A 9,428-nucleotide genomic window follows, 5' to 3' on the forward strand; every position below is an offset into this window, starting at 1 on the left:
GTGTCCAGGGACTGTTGCCATGGACACTTCACTGACACTTCTTGTAGTTGGCTGCCACCACAACCATTTCAGGTCCTGTTGCCAAGGCTGGTTATGATGACAACCATTGGGGGGGAAGCTCCTATGGCAGTTGCCATGAAAACCTACACAGAGACCCCCATTGCTGCAATTTCCATGGCAACCATCAATAAACCAATTGCCAGAGACCTCGTAAGACACTTGCATGAACCATTTGCTGTGGAAACTATCCCACAATGCTATTGAAAGGTCAGTGCCGTGGCAACCATAATAAAACCCTGTTGCTACAGTTGGTTGCCATGGTATACATCATGGTATCCTGATGCCTCATTGCCAGGGCTGGCTGCATGGTGTCCGAAAACTGGGCAAGAAACCAGTACTCCATAGCATAAGGCCTATAGAGCAGGTATTTGTTTGTTTGATGCCGGGAGTGAGGGGGATAGCTCCACCACAAACTCACTCGTCCATTCTTTGCACAGTACCAGCTTTTATACATTTTTTACTCAATGTGCACATTATACTTTCCTAACCTTCATATCACAACATATTTGCTAACTCCATGATTATGTAAGCCCGTGTAGCACATGCATGGTTTTTACACGAGGTGGTCATCAGCCTCCTGGTGGCCCTTTTGGACGAAGGCTCGTAAGTCTTCCTTGGGAGTGAACTTTTCACCCTTGCCTTCTGTGCATGCTCTATGATTGTCTGCTCAAATAGCACTCAGCTTTTTGCTGTTAGCTCGTTCTGCTAAATTTGCTGATTTCTAAAAAGTGCCTCATTCCATACCCTGTTACAAAGTAACTACTTCTTTTAGCATAGCTACAGCTTTTTGCATAGCTGCAGCTTTTTGCATAGTTCAAGCATTATCTCGCTGCCTAGACATCAAGTTCCCCCTTTTTTTATTTTTTGCAAATTCTTTTGCAACTATAGTCTTGAACTGGTCTCAAAATATTTACCTGTTTAGATCTTGTATAATTAGCTACGGTTTCTATTAGTGTTACATAGGTGTTAACATCAAAGGCAGCGACAGTATAATCAGTTGAAAAGACAGTGAAATACAATATGGATTTCATGGTCTACGAGCGAATTTATTGAGTGAATAATTTTAGTCCATTATCTACAACAGGTTTGGTCATCCAGGGTTTAGTTGGTGATTTTTTCACTCGGGTGTATTGAATCCAGGTAGGTTTCTCTTTTACTCAAATGGATGTAAAGGTAATTAGGAAGGAGCAAGGTAGGTAGGTAGTTAGCAAGGAGCACTTGGAACAGTCTGTCCCACTTCTCTTGCAGAGAGAAATTTTTAACATACACCCAGTCACCAGGATCAGTTGTATGCAATTTATGATCTGGCTGCTTGGGATGATTCTCAAACACAGTATTAAACTTCTGATGCAATTGTTTGTTTATAGTCATTAAATATTCACAGATATTACTAACTTGAGCCAAATTTTCATCGTGAGTAACATTTAATCCATAAGGTCTGCCATAAAGAATTTCAAATGGGTTAACTTTTTTTTTTAGACCTAGTTTTTATTCTGAGTCTGATAAGGGCAATAGGTAAAGCTTGATACCAATATAAATTCAATTCTTGACAAATTTTAGCTATCTGTTGTTTGATCATATGGTTCTTCTTTTTTTGGTTTGTGGTGTGTAGGGTGTGGGAAGCTGCCATTGGATTCCTAATGCTTCGCTGACAGCTTGCACAATTTGTGCACAGAAATGTGATCCTCTATCAGAGGGTATTTCTCTAGGTATTTCTACCAAACCTAGGTATGATCTTATTCAACAATTCTTTTATCACTTCTCTAGCTTTATTTGTCCTACAAGGGAACGTTTCTGGCCATCCAGAGAAAGTAAGTGCTAGCAAATATCGAAAAACCCACTTTCTTGGAAGTTCAGAAAAGTTTATCTGCCATAAATCTCCAGGAAAAGCTCCTCTGCTAGTAACTCCTTGTTCTAGCCTAGCTGTTGTATTTGGATTATTCTTCAAACAAGTCACACATTGTGATGTTACTTCTTTAACAATGTCCTGCAAGCCTGGGCCTGCAATTCATTCCCTTAGGTATTGGTGTAAGGGTTCTGCTCCCCAGTGAGTCTTATCATATTCAGATTTCACATAATGTCTTATTAACTTTCTTGGTATTATTAGTTCACCTGTTTCTAATTGTCCCCAACCATTTTCTAAAAGTTTTCCTTTATTTTCAATAATCCATTTATAATCAGAATGTTGGTATTTTATAGGCTGGCTAGCCTAATATCTACTGCAGTACATATTAAAGCTGCCAGAGTTGGTTCATTTCTTCCAGCAGCAATTCTAGCTTCAAAATGTGCAAATTTGTTACCTGCTTACGAGAGAGTGTTACCTTTGGAGTGCCCTCGGCAATGTATAATTGCCACTTGCAATGGAAGTTTTACCCCCTCAAGGAGCTTGAGGATTTCAGTTGCATATTTGACAATCTTCTTTTGTGCAGTCAGGAGTCCTCTTTCTCTCCGTATGGCTCCGTGGGCATGAACAATTCCAGAAGCATATTTGAAATCAGTCCAAATATTAATTTTTTCCTTTTGCCAGTTCTAATGCTCAAGTGAGGGCTATCAGCTCAGCCTTTTTTGCTGAGGTTTCTGTTGGTAATGGGCTTGACTCAATTACCTCTGAGACTGTCGTCACAGCGTACCCCGCCATTCGCACTCCCTGTCTCACAAAACTGCTGCCATCAGTGAACCAGTTCATGGCATCTGGGAGCGGCTCCTCCTTTAGATCTGGGCGGCTGGAGTACACAGCTTCGATGGTCTCTAGGCCGTCGTTTACTACAGGTTCAGTTTCAGATTCTTCTTGCAGAAAAGAGGCAGGATTAACAGTATTGGTCACTTGAATTTCAATATCATCAGATTCGGCCAGGACTGCTTGGCAATTTAGGAATGTTGAAGGAGACAGCCAATGGTTGCCTTTCTGTTCTAAAACAGCTGACACCGTGTGCGACACTAAGACAGTTGTCTTTTGGCCTAGTGTGAACTTCCATGCCTCTTCAATGCTCGTGATCACTGCTGCTACTGCCCTAAGGCAGGTGAGCCAGCTCTTGCTCACAGTAAGGAGTTGTTTAGAAAAATAGGCTACTGCCCTTTTGTAAGGACCCAGCTGTTGTGCCAGAACTCCTAAAGCTGTTCCCTGTCTCTCATGTGAGATTAAGCAAAATGGCTTACTCACACCAGGAAGCCCCAAAGTAGGGGCTCTCATGAGTTCACGCTTCAATTCTTCAAAGGCCTTGTTCACTTTGGGGGTCCACATCACAGTATTTTTAGAGATTTTCACCAATTTATATAAAGGTTTCTTGATCAATTATAGTTGTACATCCACAGTCAGCACTAACCTGTCATTCCAAGGAAAGCACGGAGTTCTCTTACTGTTTGTGGTCTAGGTGTCTGGCAAATTGCTTCCTTCTGGGCAGCTTGCAAGGACTGTTGTCCTCTGGAGACCTCATATCTGAGGCAGGTCACTTGTTGCTGTACCAGCTGGGCTTTCTGTTGAGATACTTGATAACTGTTCAGTTAATAGAAAATTCAAAGAAAATCAGAAAATTCAAAAGTGTCATTGTCCATTCAAAACATTCTTTAGTAGTTTCAATAGCAATTAGCAAATCATCTACATATTGTAGGATGTAGACTATTCCTTCCCCAGGTGGAGACTGCCATTGCTCTAATTCTTTAGCCAATTGATTCTCAAAAATTGTGGGACGGTTTTTGAACCCCTGAGGTAATACTGCCCAGGTAAGCTGTTTTTTCTTGCCTCTACCAGGGTTCTCCCATTTGAAAGCAAATATATTTTGAGTTTCTTCTGCAAGTGGCAGACAGAAGAAAGCATCTTTAAGATCTATCACCGAAAACCAAATAAAATAATCTCAAAGTTTAGTTAGCAAGATATAGGGATTTGCAACTGCTGGGTGAATACTTTTAGCAATTCCATTAACTGCCCGTAAATCTTGCACTAGTCTGTAAGTTCCATTAGGTTTCTTTACTGGTAATATAGGAGTATTAAATTCTGACTCACATTCTTTCAACAATCCTAATGTCAGGAATTTATTGATTGTTTGCTCTATTCTTTTTCTATCTTCTAACTTTAAAGGGTATTGCTTTCTGACTACTAGCCTAACTCCTGTCTGTAGCTCGATTCTAATAGGGTCTGCCTGTTTTGATCTTCTTGGTGTATTAGTATCTCATACTCTTGGATAAACCTGATTCAATATTTGTTCTAAATAGTTACTATTGTTTGTTGGTTCTGTGTCAATTGTCAGTCCTATTGTTAATTTGTTTTCAGGTACCTTAAATTTAATTTTTCCTTTTCTGAACTCAATTGTTGCTTCTAAATTTTCAAGCAAATTCCTGCCTAGTAGAGATTTGAGTGAGTTAGGTAAAAAAAGAAACTGGTGTATTCCCATCTTCTTCCCAATTTTATATTTAAGTGTGTGAAAAACGAGGTTCACTCTCTTGTGAGAATTTAAAGGATTTAATATAAAGACAATAAGAGACACATAAAATAAAGCAAAGGGGTAACGGCCGGGTGCCTTGGCGCTCTGCCAAGAGCACACCTGATGTTCGAGGTGAGTCCTTTTTATACCATTTTTACTGTCTGTTCTCTATTAATATTCAAACTTTTCCTGGAGCTGTTCTGCATGGCCACTCCTTGGTTCCTCCTTTTTAGAGCATGCGTAGTCTTCTGCCTTGCGGTTTTATTTCTTTTGATTCTTGGGGTTGGGCCCGCTAGGTAAGAGTCGATGGTGGGGTGGATCTCTTAATTCTCCAGACAGTCAGGGCTGATTGCAGCTTTGGCCTCTTTGCCCCCCGGGCAGAGCGGTGATAGCGGCTCTCGGACCCTCCTGGCCGCCCGTTCTCCGGGCAGAGCAGCCTTTGGGCCCTTTTGTTCCCTGGACAAAGTGTTGATTAGCAGCTTCTCGGGCCTCATCCTCTGCTCGCTTGGAGGTTCTCTTACTTGCTCACACTTGCTAATATTCTTGCTAAAAAGAAAGAAAACTACATCCACACAGCAAAAGCATTTCTAACGTTATATAATATCTACCTTAATACTTGCAAGAAGCCAGTATTACAATATATGTTTATAACAACTGGTTTCAGGAAAAATGCATTTTATGGCTGGCAAGTGGCTCCTATTAGTTGAATATGTTCTTCACTTTTAGGTATCAATGCTTGATTCAAGACTGAAAATGTGGCTTCAGTATCTACTAAAAATTCAACTCTATTATTCTCTAGTTGTATTTTATCCAGTGGGTCCTCTAGGGTAAGATCTGCCTGTCCCCATCATTCATTATCATCTAGAGTGGCTACAATAGTTTCTTGTACTTTGTCTGCTAACTCCGGGCACTGGCATTTCCAATGTCCTTCGTTCTTAGAGTATGCACATTGATTTGTCCCCAACTTAGTCTGCGGCTGGTTGGAACCTCCTCTGCCTCTGGTATTTCTGCTCCTGCCTCTGCCTCATCCACACCCATGTCCTCTCCCTGGTGCTGATCCAGAGCTGCCACTATGGCTGTAGTGACTTCTCTCCTCTTTTGTTTATCCCCATTACTGTACACCCTCCATGCTTCTCCCATTAATGCCTCTAAGTCTCTATTTACAGGCTTTTCCACCTTCTGAAGTTTCTGCCTGATATCTGGGCTAGATTGCCCTAACATCAGGGAAACTAACTGTTGCTTTCCCATATCTGACAAGGGATCTAGGGTTGCATATTTACAGCAGCACAGCTGCTCGGAGCCTGTCCGCAAAGGCAATGGGTGACTCATGCTGTCCCTGTCTAACACTGTATGTTACCGACCAATTTACTGCTTTTGGAATGGCATTTTCTAATCCAAATTTGACTAGTTCCGGGTATCTAGTTAACATCGCATAGCTGCCTGCATCATTTGGGTCCCACAAAGGGTTTACAATAGGAACAACAGGTCCACTGTACCTTGTAAGGCTCCACTAGCAATTTGTCCCTGCACATGTGCTCTGGCTGTCTTTATCACTAACTCTCTTTCTGTTTCTGTTAGCTCTGCCAACATTAAATCAGTATCAGCACAATCTGGGTCTTGATTCTTGACTATTAACTCAAACCTTTTTGTTACTTTGCTAGGGTCTTCTCTAGAATTCCTAACTTCCTCCCACCAGGAGGTCAGGTCACTAGTAGAAAAGGGGACCTTCACCCACACAGCTTCTCCTGTGGGACCCACCACTTGCCTTAACGGGGCAACGAAAGGCAAAGCTTTCTTGGTTTTACTCCTTGTTCGTGTGGCCCCTGGGGTCCCTGAACTTGTCCTCTCACCAGGATCATCCATCTCATCCTCATTACCACTCAGGCTTAACTGAGGGGGAGGAGCAGCTGGTGGGAGTGTACAGCTGGCCTGGGGTAACTTGGCTGTAAGTCTTGGACATCTGTAACACTGTCTTCCTCGTACTTTTCTGCCAACTTCAGACATCTCTGCCCTATACTACACGCTGAACAACATGTCCTTATTTTCCGCCTGTTATCCCTTTCCAAGGATAGGATGAAAGGGTCTCTATCTTTGTGGGGCCAAATTATTGCCACATTCCTTCTGCCACTCAGGTTTATCCTTCAGGGTAAAAAACACGTCTGCATATATATCACTTGATCTCATTTTTCTTCCCTTCTTAAAAGCCACATCAACTGTAACAGTGTAATATAATTTAAAGGTCTATTAGGGGACCACTTTTCATCACTTTCCAATTTATACAAAGGCTACCATTGGTTACAGTATTTAATCAGATTACCTTTCTTCAAATTACCCCCTGGGATTCTTCCCAAATCTTTCCAATGTGCCAAAATACATCCTAGTGGACTCCTTTTAATAACATCTTTACTTCCTGTGTTACCCATTCTTAATGCAATCCAAATTTCCACGCTTATCAGTATGTATTAGTACTTCTCCTTTCTTTCTCTTTATTCCCCCTATACTACACTGAACACACACTGGGCATCTCTGAGTCACCTAGCACTAATATTCTCTTTTACAGTACCGACAAGCAGTGGAAACAAAAGGATTACACAGTCACACAATCCACAAGGAATTGGGGTACGATAGGACATAAAATGAGTTTCCTAAAACACACAAGGCAAACAACTACTACCCTTACAACACGAAATATACAAAATAACAAACACCACATATACCGCAATTAAACGCAAAATTCCAAGGCCAAGGCCAATACCAAAAGTCATTAGACTTCTTTCAGGGACTCTAACCCCTTGTATCAACTTCAGGAATTTCACCTGTGATACAGCGCCTTGCATGGAATGTCACCCACATCTTATGGGAGTTATTTAACCAAGACCAGAAACAAAATTCAAGAACAATCAACAAATACCTTAAATTTCCTGCAGTGGGTCCTTCTCTACCCCACAGAGAGCTGGTGAAGTACAGAGTCCCTCCGAGAAATTCTCAGGGCGCTCCAAGGGAGGCCCCATCTCCAACGGATCTTGCAGCCAGGCAGAGAGTCCCGTCTTGCCATGGTCGTCAGACTGATGCCCAAAAACTAGGTAAGAAAACAGTGCTCCGTAGTATAAGGCCTACAGAGCAGGTATTTGCTTATTTGATGCTGAGAGTGAGGGGGATAGTTCCACCATAAGCTCACTCGTCCATTCTTCACACAAGTACTAGCTTTTAACACTTTTTAATTTAATGTGCACATTATACTTTCCTAACCTTCTGTATTGGTTTTGCTTGGCCTGGTTTTTGGTAGCAGGGGGGCCACAGAGGTGGCTCCTGTGAGAAGCTCCTGGAAGTTTCCACCATGTCCAGCAGCGCCAATCCCTGATAGCTCTGAAAATGGACATGCTGCTGGCCAGAACTGGGCCAATGAGAGAGGCTGGTAACGCCTCTGTGATGACATATTTAAGAAGAAAATCAAAACAAAGTCACAAGAGATTTTGGATTCTAGAAGAGGAGGAGGTGAGAACATGTGAGGGAAAACAACATGGTGAGACCAAGGTCAGTGAAGAAGGAGGGGGAGGAGGTGCTCCAGGTGCCAAAGGCGAGGTTCCTCTGCAGGCCATGGTGAAGACCATGGGGAAGCAGCTGTGCCCCTGCAGCCCATGGGTCCACAGGGGATGCAGAGATCCACCCACAGCCCATGGGAGAGGTGCTCACACTGGGCTGGGTGGGTGCCTGGAGGAGGCTCTGATGCAGTGGAAGACCCGGTGCAGAGAGAGGGCCCTTGATTCCAGGCTGGAGCAGCCTGTCCTTGGAGGGCTGCACCCCGTGGAAAGAGACCCATGGCGCAGCAGTCTTGGGAGGACTGTGTGCCCGTGGGAGAGACTCACACTGCAGTGGGTGTGGTAGGACTGCTGCTCGTGAGAGTGGACCCACGTCGGAGAGGTTCATGGAGAACTGTCTCCCGTGGGAGGGAGCCCACGGTACCACAGGGAAAGGACTCCTCTCCTGGAGCAGTAGAAGAAAATTGCGGTGATGGACTGACCACAAATCCCCATGCCCAGTCTCCCTGCGCTGTCGGTGGGAAGGAGGGAGGGGCTGGGGGGGAAAAGGTGTTTTTAAGGGCGTATTTTATTTCTCATTATCCTCCTCTGATTCTGTTAGCAATAAATTCACTTTGTAACTTTCAAGTTAAGACTGTTTTGCCCTTGAAGTGTTTTCTCCTGGTGCTTATCTCAACTCATGAAGCCTTTGTTCTCTTTTTTTCCGTCTCTCCTCTGCCCAGCTGTGGCAGGGGAGGGTGAGCGAGTGGCTCTTGTGGGTGCCTGGCGTCGGGCCAGTGTCAAATCACGACACTTTCATATTGCAACATATTTTCTAATTACATGATTAAGGAAGCCCGTGTAGCACATGTGCGGTTTCTGCACGAGGTGGTCGTCAGCCTCCTGGTGGTCGCTTTTGAGGAAGGCTCATAGGTGTTCCTGGGGCGTGAACTCTTCACCCCTGTTCCCTGTGCATGCTCTATGACTGGCTGCTCAAATAGCACTCAGCTTTTTGCTGTTAGCTCGTTCTGCTAAATTTGCTGATTTCTAAAAAGTGCTTCATTCCGTACCCTGTTACAAAGTAACTACTTCTTTTTGCATAGCTGCAGCTTTTTATCGTAGCTACAGCTTTTCGCACAGCTCCAGCAGTAGCTCGATGCCTAGGCATCACGTACAGCACTGTTGGCCCCAGTGCTGAGGGATGGGCACTGGGGACTGGTTTGGGCTGGGGGGAGTTAACTTCCTTCCCAGGGGCTTCTCTGGGGCCAGGCTTGGATTTGGGCTGGAAATGGGGGGAAAATTCCAGGAGGCTTTTGTGCCTGTCCAGAGCCAAGGCCTTTCCTGTTCCTTGCCCTGCCTCACTGGTGAGGGGGCTGGGGGAGCACCAGGAAGGGGGAGAGACACAGCTGGGACAGGTGACCCTGACTTCACC

This window comes from Corvus moneduloides, unplaced genomic scaffold (genome assembly GCF_009650955.1).
Source record: "Corvus moneduloides isolate bCorMon1 unplaced genomic scaffold, bCorMon1.pri scaffold_9_arrow_ctg1, whole genome shotgun sequence".
Taxonomy (NCBI): Eukaryota; Metazoa; Chordata; class Aves; order Passeriformes; family Corvidae; genus Corvus; species Corvus moneduloides.